Below are 18,142 nucleotides of genomic sequence, written 5' to 3' on the forward strand. Positions count from 1 at the left end.
ACTGTTCCGTCTATCTTTGGCTAGCAGACGTCAGCTCAGACGCCGAACTTTGTCGTGTTCGCTTTAAGTTGGAACTATCGACAAGATAGATAACTTTTCAATAGACACGTCGTGAGTATTTAATAAGATCACCGGCACCGTGACGGAAAATGTCACTTCTATTGGCTCGATAATTCGTAGAGTAGAGGTCAAATGAATACGTGTGCTGACGACGAAGGCTAGCTAATAACTGAATCATGGTTTCTAATAGTCTTCCACTTATATCACGTAAACGATGACAGTAGAGATAAACCATGTAATTTTCAGCTGTAAATAAAAAGTGTTCGCGTCTGTCGTGCCGAATATGTAATTGCACGCCAATCTAAAAATAACGATAAGCAGACAACGAGAAAAGATGTCAATTATGGTTCACAATGGTTCTCGTGAAACTAAAATAGCTGATTTGATCGGAATATTCATCGCAAGTTATTAATGTCGACAACTCACGAGGGTTTAAACTCTTGGACTCTTCCACCGATAAAGCAGCATGTTTTTCAAGTTCGTTTCCCTTTCTTAAAGTTTATCTTTATTTAAGACATTTCAAACAAATAAGCTGTTCATTTTTTTTGTCTCTGCTGCCCTCACTTTTGCAACTTATTCTGAAACGAACAACCGTACGAACCTTGTCTGCGATCCGTAACAGCCCTGGGAGGTAAGGAATTAATCACGAAGTACCCGCGGAACGTCAAATGCCGCAGTCGTCGGCGCATATCGATTTCTTTGTTTCATCCGTAGCCAGACATCTTCAACGGAACAGTATCGCGGGGATGACTCAGGGAGACAGGAATCCCAGGGAGTGGATGAGGCGAACGGATGTTGACCTCCCTTACGAGACTCGCACGAGACGCCAATAAGAAAATGTTCGCGAATGAGCCAGCAAGCTCTTCGAGGAAGCGGACGCGCGACGAATTACCAACTGGCAACTCTAACCGCTTGAAAATCGGAAATGATAATCCTAGAACGCCTCGCTGAGGTCTACTAGAGGAAATCTTTGGTAGAGGTGATAAACGACCGTCGGTATTTCATGATCGCTAAAGTGAAAGTGACCGAGTCACCTGCTACTGTGTGCTGTCACGTGTCGCATCCTGATCGAAGGACGAAAAGCGTGCGTCTAGTCCCGTTTCTGTCATCGTCATGTCAACGACCGATAAATCGACCGTTAAACGCTCGTAAAACTCGCACCCCACAGCCACTTGTAGCCTTCGTCGGAACCTGGGGTTGTTGGTAGATGGCTCATCTTCGAGATTCCTCTGCTCGATTCGGATGTACTAAATTAACGACGCCACCCGTGGCGTGTGCGAGGGTACCACGCTTTTCGCGTTCGACGGGGGACTCGTGAAAATATTGATAAAGAAAGCCAACCCCGACTGCTTGCTACCGTTTACGAGCATTTACAGGTGGCAAACGATCCTTTGACCGAGTTTACGATAATAGGTACAGTCTCCTTCTTTTCGTTGCTCTGTAGTTTTAATACTGTTTACATTTGTATATCTGTTGGGACCCAGTGGCCTACAGCTCGGGTACCTCGGGATCGCTAATCTCGTACTGTGGCTGCGTATGCGCATGCTACAGCCCCTGAGGGCTAAAAATTAGGGATTGGCAAGGCTGAACGTCATCGAAGCTAGAGAAATTGGGATATTATGCCGCAAAGACATTCGAGAACGGTTTGGCAATACGACGAATCCCATGGAAATGAAAGGGAATAAAAATGGAGAAACGCGAGGATGCGATCGAATAAACATCGCGGTCTCTCGTCACGTTGGCGAGTTGAAACCAGGAGAAGCGATGACATTGACAGCGATGAATGGTGTGTCGTGACTTGTTTCTCGATCGTCGCGCATGCATCTTTGCGCGCCATTTCCTCTACAAGAAAAGTATCCTTGTTACGGACACGTATACACTCTAACCGCTCGCTGGAGACCTCTCTATGTTCTAAATCGATAAACTATAGTTCGAGGCATGACGTTATTTACGTATTTAAATTTACCGAGAGGGAGGCTGGATTTTGATAGACACGTCGTACTCCATTGGTACGTTTGAACGCGAGGACAAGCTTCAAGAGCCTAGTAGCTAGAGCTCTCTACGCATCCAGGCCGAGGACTTGGTAATGACAGCCAGCGAGTACACGCTCTATGGATCCTCGAGCGCGTGAGACTGAACAGCCGGTGGATTCGTGCAAGACACTCTATACCAGGGGTGCACAACTTAAACGACGCCACGGAACGAATCAAGCAACTACACCTCAGAAGCAAGCTATCGGTATTATAATAGAAGATCTAAGAAAAGCTGAACAAAGTGTCGACGAATGAAGGAATTAATAGAACGTTTAAGATTAGGGGAGATCACGAACTTTGAAGAGAAGGGAGTTGTAACGAGGCTTGGCACCCTTTGCACTCCTCGCCATTTCGTTGCAAAATGTGCGAACATCCGAGTACAAAGGGATAAAATTGACGTTTGTATCTAACGGTCCAGCCCAGGCCAAGCCACAACAAACAGAATTTTCTTACTCGAATAAGTTCGCCACATTAAATCATTCGATGGATCGTGTGTTGTGCATCCCTGCTCGGACGCCTAAAGTACTCTACGACGCCCACGGAAGCAATGAATCGACGTTTTGCGTCGTATCTGCTGACGATGCGAGCAATTTTTTTTCCAGCCAGAGCTGAGAAACCGTTGCGTCCTCGTTTCGAACTCGATCGACGTAAAGGGATTTATGCGGACGCTTTTTCGTCGCATGATTCGCGTTCGGTTATCTGCTCGTTCAAGAATAGTGGCGTTCAGGGCTCGAGATAACGATAAACCAATCTATCCTTCCCTCGCGGAAACCATTCTAAAGTAAACTTCGAGGGATACGGAAGCCTAAACAAATCTTTCGCCTTGTACGCGTGACGTTTCCTCGACGACCCGCTGAAGTCATCGATCTTATTTCCAACTACCTACTCCAGGGTTTGCATTCAGTAGCAAATTTTATTTCCCCTTCGACATCCTCTGATTCCTTTTCAATTTGATTCGCCGTATTCTCACAGAACCGTCTCGAGTCCCTGTGAACCTAGATGAAAACGAGATTTAGTATTACGCAAGAGTGTTCACAGAAATTGCGTTTGTGTTTCTGCAAGCATATCGTGCGGTGACGTCGTTGGATGTATACTAGGTCTCCTAGGTGATCCAGTCCATTAAAAGATCAAGCTGTTCCCGCGCCTCGTACCGGTGAATACCGATCCATTCTTCGAGGAACTGACCTAAATGCCCAAAGAACGTGCTCGATTTAACCCCCTCTGTTGCGGAACAATATCAAGCGATCTTACCACAATAGCAAGCCCTCTAGAACGATTTAAAAGAGCATCTGTTTCGGTCTGGTCCGCGTAATTCATCGAAATAATCTCTGAACAAGTTCGATAACGCGGGCGTCAGGGCATCGATCGTTGAATTATGATTTGGCAAGCAGAAACGGCCGCAAGGGAGGCGAGCGTGAATCGCGGTAACGTTCCTGCCGTACGTATCCAAATATTGGTCCATTACGAGATCATAATGCTCCCTCGCCTCACGTATCAAACTCTCCTTCCAGCCTCCGGAGAGTTTGCCCAGGGATGAATAAGGTAGATTGTATGTACACGCCGCTCCAAGTGCATTCTGATCTAGGCCACGCTTCCTTTTGTGTCCTGTTATCGGCTCTTGCACCTCGTACAATGGGACCCGAACATTGTGCTCCGAGTTCAACTTCTGTTAGCTGTCTCTGTTATATTATTCGTTTTTCGACGCCGACTACCTTGCCTGAATTGCCTGCTGGATTGCCATTCCACCGGAAAAAATCGTAAAAGTTTCTTATCCGGCGTCTCTCATCCTGCGACACTCGACGGATAAGAACGAGTCTTCTCTTTCATTTCCAATAATATACGGGAGAAATATTTGTATCCTTTCAAAGCACTGCCTTCAGAGCCACTTCTCTTTCGACTGTGCACGGGATATCGTGTCCTTCGAACCAGTCTTCTTTTCCCTTCGGATGCTGGACGCTCTAGATACTTTCTATTCATTGTTACCCAGACCTTCTATGTCAAGACGGACTTTTTCATAGCATCTTTCATCACTGTATGTGCTCTAGTTTCCAAAAATATTGCCCTTCCGAAGTAACAGAGGGGTTTCAACGGTAAGTAAAACTAACACATCAAGAACGGGGGCCGATCGATCGAAACGATCAGCGTCGTCTAGTCGCGAATCAGTGACTCGTTTCGGTCTCCCATGAATTGGCTCCGGAATGAATAAGATCGCACGTACACGTACACGTAGCCCAGTATACGTATTCCAATTTAGGCCGTGTTTCCTCCCGTACCGTATTATTGATTTCCGCCCTTTGTGTCGCGTGATCAAGAAAATTGCCGTCGCGCTGGCGAGGAAGCACATCAATGCCGGGAAACGAGCCCGCCCGAAGGAGGGGATGGCGGTGCACCTACCCCAAGACTAGTAATGCACCATCACACAGCGATAGAGAAACTGCACGCTGAAGTCTCTACCGAGCAGGTCTGCTTTACGACCTTCTCGTTTACATTAGCCAATGATCGACGAACCACTCCGTAATTTTTTAGTATCGTCTGGAATTACTTAAATCACCGAAAGATATCGAGTCATTCATTTATTCATTTAATGTTTTTACTACATAGCTACCGATGTAAGGGTTCTTTCATTCTTGTACGGTTCCTACTGCTACGTTATATAATTCAGAAGAAGACAGGAAAGAGTCGTACAAGAAGATGACCACTTCGTGGAGAACGAATAATCAGAGATGATATTTTCTAAACACAAGTATTAGAGATCTTTGGACCGTGGAGTGGATCGGATTCTAAAAGATTTCGCGAGAAGAGGAGATCCGGTGGAGGGTTGTTTCGGTGAAAGTATAGCGACTTAGGGGGTGACTCAAAGGGACAGTACAGTACAAACTGAGCTCTTACGTTTCAACAAAGAGAAGTTACTCGTTCGGTATATTACACTCGGATGACACGTTGATAGTACAGTCGTTCGTGAAACAAAAGGCACGCCTTACGGCCCCTGCCTAGCAATCTAATTGCTTCCTACAATTACAGTCAGGAACCATGGGCGAAATATACTGTTCGACGATAATTCGAGAATTTCATTTCCTGTAGGTACAACTTGGCAGTATGGACCAGTTAGGAACGACGGAAATAACTTTCTATTTAACAAATTGAGCGGGCAGCTTCATTGTGTTACGCGTAATAAGAGAACTGGACAATATTTTACATTCGATCGTGTAACAAAACATGCCTTTTTTATTGCAATTTAAAGACCATATTGGCCAATGGTCAATATAAAATAAAATTTCTTTAAAAATGGAGGCTTTGAATTCTTTTAAAGAGGGCTGAAATTCTTTTTACCGGAATAGAATTTTGTTGTATAAAGTGGTTATTTAAACGAGTCGATGGCGCAACGAGTTGTTCGACATCGATGGATCGGTCAAAAGAGCGATCTTCGGAAAACTAACCACCGTGGCAGGGGAGAAACGGCGTCGCAGGCAAATCGACAACGGCAAGAAGAGTAAGCAGGGATGAAACGCGGAATGGGAAGAGAAGGGAGGAAGAAAAAGGGAAAACAGAACGCGCCGTCCCGTGGGATCTGTTGGGTATTGTTGAGGGGGTTGTTTGGTTCGTCGCCCGTCGTTGGAGGGCGCCACCGTGTTTCCCTCTCTCGCGCTGCCTCCCTATCCTTCCGACCCTTCTCCGCCACCTCTGTCCATTCCTCTTGCTCGCGACGGGGAGGGGGCACCTTTTCACGGGGGGGTTGGCTCGGGTCTGTCACTTGGTGATGGATGATTCTACCCCAACGCGATCAATTCGCCTACCGCGCGTGTACATGCCTCGGGGGTGAAACTCACCCTCGGCTACGGGAATCGCACTGCTTCCGACCGATCTAGCAGAAAGACGAATTTCTTTCACGCGTTGCCGACTTGGATGCGAAAAAAATTGCACGTATCGAAGAGGTTATGCTAAGAAATGACGTAAGAGGACGCAGGGCGAGGGTTGGTAACCCTTTCGTAACGAAATATTTGTATAACCCTTCATCGAACCTCGAGAGAAGGGCGTCCGTGACCGTTTTCATCTTCGAGACTTTCATCTCCACTTTGAAATTTGTTGAACCAACGAACCAACCTAATCCTTAACAGAATAACTAATTCAAGTGACCTACTCCGTTATCCTACACTGAAAAACGATACGTCGACGACGGTTCGCGTCTCTTCTTTCGAAGGAAATTGATGGGAGACTCACGGGATCAGGGACGCGAAAATCATAAGGCTGCGTGACGCAGATACGATACACACCGGTATCGACTAGCCCCGGTGATACCTCGTTGGCATCCAGAGTGATCTAGTGGGTTGCACGAGCGATAACACTGACGTGGCCCTGTCAATGCTGAAAATGCTAATGATAACGATTCATCTTTTCAGAGGGGCGACCCGTCTTCCATCCACTCCTCCTTCCCAACGTCGCTCCGCAGCGCAATCTGATTTGCATAGTAAATTTTAATCAATCTAACCGCGAACAGCGACGCACACATGTGCGTACATGTACGAGCACGCGTGTATGTGTTTGTATTCCTCGCTCGTGGATACGCGGCGAGGGCCAGGTACCAGCGCGATCCTACGAGGTCGGGAGCTTGCGCCTCGCGCTCACCACCCCGTAATTACTTTCCTCTGCCGACACACGTCAATTCAAATTGCTTTCGAATTACCTAACGCTGCGCGTTAGAGCCGTGGCGATAGGCGTAGACAGAGACCGTAGAATAAAAAGAAGTGAAATGAACACGGAAAAACGACATACTCTGGGACGAGACGAGAAGGGAGCAAAGAAGCGGAGTAACTTGGGAAAAAGTGGCGTAGCTCCCGTGTTTGCGTTGCGATAGGTTTGACATACTCTCGAAACACGTCCCGAGAAACTCCTGAATTCATGTATAACTGGTACGATACAGTACCGTATAGGTAATATGGAGTATTCTGTCGGTGTTTTGTATTGTCCAGAGACCGATATGTCTTATCTAACGAATGCTCTACCTATCATCCATTCTAGAATCCAAAACTAGGTTCACTCGCAAACAATGTCCAAAACGAACAAATTCCTCTTACACCGACGAGATCGAGGCGTCGTTAGCGCGACGAGCAACGATTCGAATTGTCCAACGTCGTGTCGAGGGACACAGTCAAAGCAATAAGCGCAGACAGGGACCACGGAATAAAGAGGGAAAAAAAATAGAAGAACTAGAGACTCCCCGAGTAGACGAGACTGGAGAAAAGGGGTAGACGGAAGAGAAAACGACGAAGCTCCCGTATTCGCCCGTTGCTCCTCGTAACAAGCTCGAGAATTACTCGTGCGACGTTATGTTCTCGGTTACATAGCCACAGGCGTTTAGTTTCATCGGCGTTGGCTGCCAGTCGACCCGGCCAAAGAACTGAAACGACGGTTCTTCGGATTATCGTGCGCGACAAAAGATAACGGGCGCTTATCGCGCCAAAAGGGGGAGAAAAATTCTGTGAAAACGCGGCAGCCGTATTGTCGAGCAACGCTCGCTGGCTTACGCCTTCTATTCCGAGTGGCTCACGAGTAACCGGATTTATGTAGGCAAACGTTGCGCGACGGCGATAAGTCGTATTGTGTGCGCTTCAGCCCGCGTGGAATTCACTGATTTTCAGCGGGCAATAAAGCGCCGCCTTGTTGGATGACATTGCCGATTCTTATCGGGCGCGATGCCAAAGATCGACCCCCGCGACTCGTGGAGTCTTCGACTTTTCGCCGATTAGCGGCGGATAGCGTCCCCAGGCTTTCTTTTATTGTCCCTTGCGTAAGTGGAACGACCATAGTTATCGGTGACAGTAATTGTTTCGTCGCGTGTTCAAGTGATGCTCGATAAATTTCGACTCGAATTCCAAGGGGCTGTTTCGTTTGGACTGTGCGACTGATTCTTTTGCGGTAGGGGTTGGTGACCTTTAGCTTACTTGTTAACTCGTATTATTTGTCATATTATTTTTATCAACGATAAAATTTCGTAAGTTCACCAGCAATTTTCACATGTGTAACTTTGTAAATACGTAGAAAAATAAATATAGCCAAAGTCTAAATGAAGAAGTTCACGTACAGGGAAGTGTGCCACGAGTCATGACGTGGGTAGGTCGCGGAATTATAAAAGAAACATTTACTATCGAAGGAAACTATACCTTGCGACGTAACAGCGTTATTTTTCAAAATAGCGCAAGGACGACTCCGATGAGCCAGAAATAAGAACGTATATCTCGAATCGGATGAGTGTCAAAGTTTTAAATAAGAAAACCTAAAAGTGACAGAGAGTAACAAAGAAAGAACAATAAACTATATTTCGTTTTTCCCACCTAACGGTAGTAGTCGACGTGTCAACTTGGCGTATTTTACCCCAGTTCGCCTCTCAAGAATATTTAAGTATCAAAGCACGAGGGAGGGCTTTGCGTTCGCGTGATATCACTGGTATCCCAGATCGATTGTTCATTTACACGAAATTACGTTGGCTATAGAATGCCTATCGCCAGAGTTCGATGAAACTCGAAGGAAGCGGCAGCCTTCATTGGTGATCCGACCAATTAGATCGTCGCTTAATCGTCATCGTACCTCGTTGCACCTCTATTCATGGAATCATCGAAGCTTCTCGACGCTATTTATTCTGCCAGCGTTGCGGTCCTAACGACAGCAGATGCTTGAGGAAATAGCACATTGAATTCTGATAAACACCGTCGGCTGAAATTATCCGTCGCGACGCTTCACGGGCAATTGCCACTCGCGCTACGACACTGAATGCTCCGATTGTAAACACTATTGAAAAACGAGAAACCGAGGCAAGAAACTCAATTCAAGGAAAAGTAGTAGCATCTGGTAGTTCCGAGAATCGAAGGTTTTTCCACAGTACGAACTGAAGCTACCTGTAATGAAAACATTGCGTCACTCGTGCCTGTAAACACTGTGTTGTCTCAACTTTCCTGTCTTTCACGAAACTTCCCAATTCTTGTCTTATAACTTTCCTACTTTGAACATTTTTCGAATCATGCGTATTTCCTCGACACGATCAACTTGCACATCGAATTTTACCTATCGCGATCACTCGCGATCAGAATTTCTATCTACCTAAGCAGATCTCTAGGCAGAACGGAGTTATGAAATTCGTCTAAGGCGTCAAAATCGTCGCCTCGTTTGTTTACTTAATTCCTTCAAATACCATACTACTCACCAGTAGAAGAGAAGAGAAATCAACCGAGGATGAACCCGAGAGAGTGGAGGTCTCTTTCTGTTACCGATCTTTCAAAATCACCAGAGTCCGATTTTCGGTTTCACCGAGTCCGATTATCGCGCGCGCACGCACACACTGTCGAGATTGGCGAGAAATCGCGATTAGGGGATGACACTCAAGACGGGGCGACCGGCACTTTTGGCGGTGATAGTGTTCGTTGCGTATATATACGTGTCGGTTAACCTTGAAAAGGCAACCCGGTTGCGACGATACGCGAGGCTGTTTTGGGTGGCGTGCCGGTGCAGCGAGAGCGCGACTCTGGTTACGCCTCCTCGTGACTACCATGCGAACCAGGGAAATCGATAGAATGACCCTGGCACATGCGTGGAATCGTGTCCCCTTGCTCAGGGACCCGCGTAGCAGACCGTAGGAGGAAGTGGAAGAAACGGACGGGGACGACGCCGATGGTGGAGGAAGACGACGCAGGGCAAGGAAGATGAAGAAGAAGAAGAAGAAGGGTACTAGACGATGTCTCTCCCCCAAAGTAATGGGAATTTCTTTTCCATTTGCCGTCCCTGTCCTTTTCACGAGTCCCTGCCTCTGTTTCCATCCTCGAACCCTCTGTCCACCGCCACCCCCCACCCTTGCAGCCCTTCTGTGCGTCCTATCTCCAGCAGGGCTCTTTGCCCGCTGTTGGAACGCCCTTGCGAAGACTCGTCTCTTCCTCGGTCCGCGCGCGCGTATCGCCTAACAAAGCCTAAGAAGGTCTAGGAAACGTCGAGTTTATCTTTGGCGATGAGAATGGCCGCGGTTACTGCCACCTAATCGTCGAAGTGGTTCGAGGCAATGAGCACTGTTGCTGCTCTCGAACGTTTCATGAACCGCCGATACATTCTATTTCGCGAATCTCTCATGTTTGCATTCAGCTCTGGTTATTGGAATTGTCCTACATACTGGCCATGTAATAGATGCTGTACGCAATCCTTCCAATCGCTGATTGTATCATATTAGAGAATATTATATTACCTTTATATTCGTAATCGATAATAGAGTAAAATGTTTCTTAGATATTCCAAGTAATTGTTTATAAAAAATTGCACAAATGAGCATCGCAGAACCTCCGAAACGTTCGGGCTCTTTATCAGCCGGCTAAGAAGCGCTAACGAGCTTGTTTTATTTCGCGTTTACCCCACCTCCTGGAAGACGCCTGCCGCGGAAAAGGGTCGAGGAGAAAGATCTCGAATCGTCGAGCAGCGCGTTTGCACACCTTCGCTCGCGTTTACCTTTCGCGGTGCGAAACCGACCGAATCGTCGCGACGATCAAAGCGAGGCATAATCCTGAAACTTATTCTCGGTTAATTAAACGCGACGCTGAACGAAACGGCCCTCCCCGTGACGAAGAAGAGCTTCAGGTGTCTAGCACCCCCTCCGTCGACTGGCTGGAGGGCTAGACGATGTTTAAACGTAAGACAAACACGAATAAACGTGGCTGGACCAAGTCCAAGAAATTTATCGTTCGGAAAGGCTAGCTGGCCGAGCGAGGCTGGAGCTTGTAAACTCAACCCCCGATAAATCCACCCCTACACAACAGTAAATTTTCATAAGGGCGGAAAGCTGAAACGCGGATTTCTTCCATTATCAATAGCGCGTATTTCTCTGGGACTTCCATTCGTTCGTAATCCTTGAGATAAAAATTATATCGGAATTTAATGTAACGATATTTATATTATATTTACGACAAAAGTGTCTACACGATCTCGCTAGCATTATTTCTCTTCCATTCGATCCACCCTTCGTGAAATTTCAATTTGAAATGACCATCGACAGAAATCGTCTTAGTGGTTGGTAATAGCAACCAGTCGCGATTTTAGTGATTATTTTGTGTTTGACATCGGTTAGTCGCATTAAAAAAACAGAGGAACCTCTTCACTGTGGGAAGGTTTTCAAGAGTAGGGACGGGTAACCGTGAAATGTGCAGAAAGGCAGGATGTACGACATCGGAAGACGCGGCGTCAAAGGGGAAGGGACTAAAGGAGAGAGAGCAGGACGCTTGGATCGGTGCCAGGCTACATTTCGGAATAGGTAGGGATGTTGCGAGTCCTTGCCAGAAAGAGATTTTGCATCGTGGCTTTAAGCTCTGCAAGCGTAATGGCGCGGAATCGTGTACGCTAGTAAAATTCTCGATGGGAAACGCTCGTATAACATTTCATACACGGTGCTTGTTTTTCTGCTGCAAGAAAGGACCCTGGACCGTGTCGTAAAAGTCCTTTTTCTAGCCGATCCTTCCGAGGGAACAGCTTCCTTACGAATAAATACACTACTGACCGTGGAGCGACATGGCTCACCTTTATATCTCAAACTCTAGCAAAAAGTTCAATTTTATATTGGCCTCAAAGTATTTGATAATAATACTTTGAACACTAACGGAGTGGATAAAATTCTATTAAACTAAAGCGAAACACTTCTTATTAATTCCACCTAAAATCTCATGTCGTTGTACGATTCTTATCGGCCAAATAACAGATCAGATGCTGTTCATTCGTCCCTCCATTCGCTATTAGAAATTTTTATCTAGGGGAGCGTTGCCCATCTTCCAACGAGACTGGCTGATCGACGTCGCGGGTACCGTTTAAGATGAAATCGTGCATTCTATGGCCCGAGTATAATTTCTCCCGGCGCTCCTTATCGGTTTTCCAATATGCCCGGGCAGATGCTACCGTTCCTCTGATAAGATGACCGTGCACGAATAGTGAGCTGCCCCTGGATAGGGATGGGGGACATCGATCGCAGGGCCGATTCTCCTTTTGAAGGAGCCGCCGTTAACCTCGTACGGGCTCCTCCGACGCCGCGATACGTTCACGTTCCGCGACAGTGTGCGTCCGCCGGTGCAAAAGGGGGCCAAAGGCGTTCTCTATCGCGGCGGGTGTTGCCATGACACCATGAAACCTCCACCCTGCTTCTAAATCTTTCTCTCCCGCAACCCTCTTGCCCCTCGTGCACGTACACCCACGGGCAACTAGAATTTCTTGCTTCAAATTTGCTGGATTCACTCGTAAAATACCGTGCGAGTCCATGCGAGGCGCATGGTGCCCGAACCTGGGGTATTTATTGCACCTCCGACGTCCATCTTTCAAGTTTCGATTGAGCACCATTCACCATGTGTCAGGATTTTTATAGTTTGACCGGAGTTATCGGCGAGGTTGATGGTCAGCGATGGCGGGGTGTCGTTGCCTGATAGGACATGCTCTGTGTGTCGACCATTTGTGTCTCGCGAAAGAGGTGTTCTATGGATTGCCGTATGCAAAGAAGAAGCTTAGCTTGTAACAAGTAACAAAACAGTAGAAAAATCATTCCCATCGTTAAATTAATATTTGATTAGGGCTTTACGCCGCGTTCTAATGACACTGTAATAGGGCGTGTAACATGACGAAACACGATGTTGCGCATAAACGTAAACTTCGTACAGCGAGTCACACGCACCGGGGTCTTAAAGTTGCCCGATCGATGCATACATTACGTGTACGAAATTTCATTACCGGGTCTTAATTCCTCGTTAGATCGCTCGTAAAATAAACAGCCGAAGACTTTAACGGCACCGTAAAAACAATTTTTAAAGAATCCCTTTACGTGCGAATAAATGGAAATTACTCGTGGACAGAGAGGCGCCTAAAGCGAGGACCTAACTTTACTGGGCGTCGACGGTTAAAAGCCATTAGGTCTGCAAAATTGCGCAGGCCGCAATTAGACTTCAGATGATATAACGCCGCTGCAAAATATGGCCAATGCCCAATTATCGACTCGCGAATGTTGATTCGCTTCGATCTTTAACCCAAACTAAAATTCGTGTTTTATTGTGGAAATTAGGAATTTGTTCTTTTTTTTTTTTATCGATGGCTGGCGGGAGAAATCGAATTTTCGTCGACACGTGGCGATCGTCAAACAACTTTCGGGATGCGTGAGCGAGGATTATTTCGTCTTCCGTTGGCACTCGAGCGAATTTCGAATTTCGGATATATGCAAGAGTCAGACGGCGTCCTGCGACTGGGAAATCTGAATTGCAAATCTGGACGCAATTAAAAGTGTATCGCGCAGGAGTTGCCGGGCCAGCCGGTGTACGGGACCTACGGGACCCGTCGGGGTTCGAATCCGCAATTAAGGCGAAACATTATATAACGATCGCAGTCGAGGGGTCGAGGGTCGCCGCTGGCTTCGCGACTCTTGTCCGCAGAAATTAGCGTCCGCTTAAAAATCGCGACACGGGCAATTAATCGTCGCGTAGTGCGGCAAAACGCAAGTAATAGAACTCCGCGTACTTGACGTGTGGCTACGGTCGAGATAAAATCTACTGGCCTCTCAAAACCCCGAGCCTAATCGGGGTAGCATTCGTGCTCTGCCAGTTTTTCTTTCTGAGTCTAATTCATTTCCTGAGACGCCATAAAGGCAGAATGTTCCGATAAAATATTCGTGCAGCGCGGCGTTTTATCAAAAGTGGAACTTTATAGCAAAAAATAATTTCAGTTTCCAAGAGAACTCCGTTGATATCAGCAAGAAAATTTGGCTCGATTGGCGCGGAAGCGCCACGCTACTAAATTAAATCGGGACATGAAAAAGATACGTGTAGAATGACCTAGATGAATTACAAGTTCCCCTCGAATAGCCGCTCGGAGCACACAAATAGAAGCGTTGTTACGCGAGGGAAGCAATCTTACGTAACTATGTAGTCTCTCGTGTCACAGCTTGCAGCAGGAGGACGCTAACATTAAGCTGTAATTTCGTTTTGCACCGTTAATTGCGCTGAACGCAGACCCGCGAAACAAACTTTGTCAGAGGATTTATGTCGCTATAAATACGAAGCTTATGATGTGAGCCAGCCAAGCGACGAATTCCATTAGTCCGGAAAATTTTCGTTAAGCCGACGTTAATCTAGGCTACGCGTTACCTTTTAACCGGATATTAGGGCGCGAGGATCGATTACGTGAATTCCGGAATTCGTTACACAACCGATTAGGTTTTCCGGAAAGGATAGAATTTTCGATCCGTAGGTGAGCCATCCGCGTCACCTTGCACCGACCACAATTATTCCAGAGCAATCCAGGGGTAAATTTGCGCTGGCCGGCCAATTAAAATCGATCAGAAGTCTGGTGCGAGACGGACCGAGAGGGGGCCGAGTAATTGAGGAGAATTCGATTCCACGTATACCGTAATGGCGGTTTCGATGTTCGAAAGTTGTCATCCGACTTCTGGTCGGCCGTCCCGCTAGCCTAATTCACATATCTCGCCCTCGAGCTTCGACGGGTCTCTTTTAATTAATCTATCGTACCCCCACCATTAGCGTGTTAGCTATCTCGACAGGACCTGGACATTCTTGACGAATAATTTGTAGTCGACAAGTGCTAGAACGTATTCCAGTAACATTATCCTTTAGTTACAGAACATATTAACTCGAATTCATTATAAAATTGTTCGAATAGTCGACGTTGAAACGTCGAATAAGCATTCGCGACTGAAAAAATTTAATATCGGTTGGTTATTACTCTCTTTAAAGTATGCGTTGACTGCAGAGTTATTTTTATTTCAGCCGTGGTGTTAAAATCTTTTTGTTCCGTTTTATTTTCACTCGTTTTTCGGGACAGAGTCCAGTAATTATTGAAATTTCTGCGTCGAGCCAGCGGCGGTGCACGGGTCGAGCAATCAATGCGGCCCCCGCATCCACGATTGTACGTAGCATATACCGCGAATGATTTCCAAAAAAGTGGAGGTACAATTCGATGGGAGAGGAAGAGAAATGAACGGCTCGACGAGTGGGAATCATCGCGAAAAATTCGCGGCCTTTCCAGTTCAGCGTATCGCGTAGCGTCACTATCGAATGTACATCGTTGTTGAAAGAGCAGCCGGAAACATCGCGACTCGTATTTTCGGCCAGTCGGGTTTTTCAGCGACGCGTAATTTTCCAACAAAATTGTGCCACCAATTGAATCGGCCGCAGAGATGCGCAATGAATTTCGCCGACTGCGATTTATCGTTGAGTTTTTAAACGAACGATGGAAAAAGTCAAAAGCGGAGGGTGGTAGAGGGGTCGAAAGCGATGGACAAACTGTTATTTTTACTTTCATCGAGGACAATGCCAGATTTGCGACTGAAAAGCGTAGGTACACAGGCTATCGAAAGGTTCTGTTAAAATTTTGTAGGTGCAGCGCCAATTTGTGGTGGAATTTTGGATGATTTTTAAAAAAATTTATTTTATTTCCATGACGGTGTAACTCTTTAACACTGCCTCTGCTTCCGGTCTACGTAACTTGGCTTGGATTTGCCCCTGGCTCATAGTTTCTTTCAAGAAGCCTTAATGGTAGGGTGAATTTCCTATAAATCAGCTGTTTTAACAACCAAGATTGCAGTACCAAGTCGAATGCTTCTCCACAGTCGATGCACGCGGTAAATATATAGCGCTGTTTATTAAAATCTTCACCAAGTACCGTCATTACTACAATACTGAATACCCTTTCTATCCATGGATTGCGAAACAACTTTGTAAAATATGTGCAGTTTTTTGGCATGTATTTCCGTCTGATTAGGAATGTTCGTGCATGGGTGCCGCGCCAAGGAAATTGCGAAAGTAAAATGAACGACCGAGGTCTTCCATGGAAACACTCTGCAATTCTAGCTGGAACGTGAACTGGAGTTAGCTTTGCCAAAAATACGTCAGACATTCTTTCCACCGAATTATCATTATTTTTCACGTATCCATAGAGACTTTCATTCGTTCATTTGCTCGCTCGAATTATTGAAGACTCATCGACGCGATAAAAGTTTTTCCACGTTTCTCGTTTCTCGAAAAATGCACGTATTCTTCCTTATTGCGGCTCGTTTCCGCGAAGTTTATACCAGTGAGAGGAAATATGACATTTTCGGTGGCGTGTTTACGATCGCAAGTGACGATGGCTAGACGATGTTCCTGACAGCTTTATGACGACGCCTGGAAAATAATCCGCGTTCCCAGATCGGTTTCGCTAAGCTGTTTATTATTCCAACCGAGTTTCAGTGACAGACCTGCGAATAAAGGCTGTATCCCTGAATACGTTTTTAGACTACGAATTAAACTCGAAAGCGATTCGCGTTCTCCTCGACGCTGCGATGGAAATCTTGACGGAAAGTTGAATCACTGTACAATTTGCTTCTGATTTCGCGAGGTTTCTCTTGAGGATCGATAATGCGACGGATAATTCAATTGGTGAAACGAACTCTGGCGGACACCGCTTTTCGCTATAATTACAAGCTGAAAGTTTGTAGCTGTTTAAGACCTGGTGAATTACGTTCGAGTAATCGTGACTTGTGAGAATAAATTTTAGTTGGGACGCTTCAAGACCTCGTTTCTTGGAAGATACTGGGAGAATTAATTTAATTTAAAACATTGGAAGAAGTAATTTAATTTGTGGCAGTGGCGTTAAAGAGTTTGACTGGGATATATTTTTTATCCTGGGTTCTGGATGCTTGGACCGCAGACACGAGGGATGTTTGAGAATTTATCGAGAGAGCTTCTGGAAAAAAGGGCAGCGATTAACTGGAAACCTTAGACGAAGGGTGGTAACCGAAAACCGTGAAACACGTGTTCGATTCTCACCGCTTCGTTTTTTCAAGGTTGATAACACGAAGTCGCACAGTCTGGTGGTAGTATGTACACGGCTTGAAGCGTTTGTCTACAAACACAATCCGTATGGCACACCGCGACCAAAACGCTGCGGTATTAATTTCGACGGGGTTGGAGCAGCAGCATCTGTACGATGTTGGAAACTGGAAGGAGCAAATTGAAGTTACGATAGAATCTACCAGAATGAAATTATCTCGAGACTTAAGGGATGTACACCACGGTGAGTTGAGAATGTAAGATTCCATAAGGTATTCCAAAACACAGGTGTAATTCTAATATCTTGCATTTGAAAACTTGTAAATAACTATTCAGCGATTGACTACCGAGGCAGCTAAATTTTATTTTCTATGATGGGATCAGAAAGCTTCCTATCTGATTGAGTATAAAAAAAAACCGGTTCATATTCGAATGACCTTCGTATCTCATACATAACAGTGTCCCGCGATCCACTGTCTCGCGAGAGTAGATTAATATTGGACGGGGAAAAGTTGAGTGCTTCCCATTACCAGACGTTAATCGCTCGATCCTACTTAGGCTCGAGCGCGAAATTGGTAGTCTACGAAGGAATTAGAATTCCTGCGCGGAAAATCAGGAAAGATTATCGCCCAGGCTCTGTTCCTCCGTCGAAGAACGGAAAGAAAGAGCGGAGGGCATGAATGAAACTGCAAGAGAAGGTGGGCGGGGTGGGCGAGTAGGCGCACGGTGAACGAGGGAAATAGGCACTAACTTTGTCGCGTCTTTTTGCAAGGCCAAAGGGCACGGCGGTGAATATATTAACGAAGCCGCGCGCTTTGACGCACACGGACCGACCGCGGCGCATAATTTTTAATTACTAAAAAGAACCATGCCTCCGCTCAACGGTCTTCCTCCACGGGTCCGCATTCACGGATACCGCCAGCACCGACTGTGCCCTCGTATTTATCGCGTCCCGCGTGGTCTCGCCTTTAAATATATGTTCACCGGTAATACCCAAAGCGAATGTACGCGGTCTCGACTTTTTTTCTGTGATCCGCTGTCGAACATACCATGCACGAGCTTCCGCCTGTCTGCTCGTGTGATAACCAAATGCCCCGCTGAATATAACACCGTTCCCCCTCCCCCTTCGCACGTCCTCATGTGCGGAATACCGTAATTGATGCGGCTAATTCATCACGTCGGTGGCCACGTACCGCTCAAAATTCGAACCGTGGAAATAAAGCGTGAACGCGT

General features: G+C 46.3%; 1 protein-coding gene across 1 annotated transcript in view; it reads right to left on the minus strand.

Annotated features, from left to right (window-relative positions):
• The window catches only part of LOC128876394 (frizzled-2-like), a 96,454-nt gene extending 86,894 nt beyond the window's left edge, over positions 1-9,560 (minus strand). Inside the window, exon 1 of the mRNA XM_054122723.1 lies at positions 9,289-9,560. The gene's annotated coding sequence lies outside the window, so the exon portion shown is untranslated. The remainder of the gene's footprint in view (positions 1-9,288) is intronic.
• Between the last annotated feature and the right edge of the window lie 8,582 nt (positions 9,561-18,142).

This window comes from Hylaeus volcanicus, chromosome 5, assembly GCF_026283585.1.
Source record: "Hylaeus volcanicus isolate JK05 chromosome 5, UHH_iyHylVolc1.0_haploid, whole genome shotgun sequence".
NCBI classification, from domain to species: domain Eukaryota; kingdom Metazoa; phylum Arthropoda; class Insecta; order Hymenoptera; family Colletidae; genus Hylaeus; species Hylaeus volcanicus.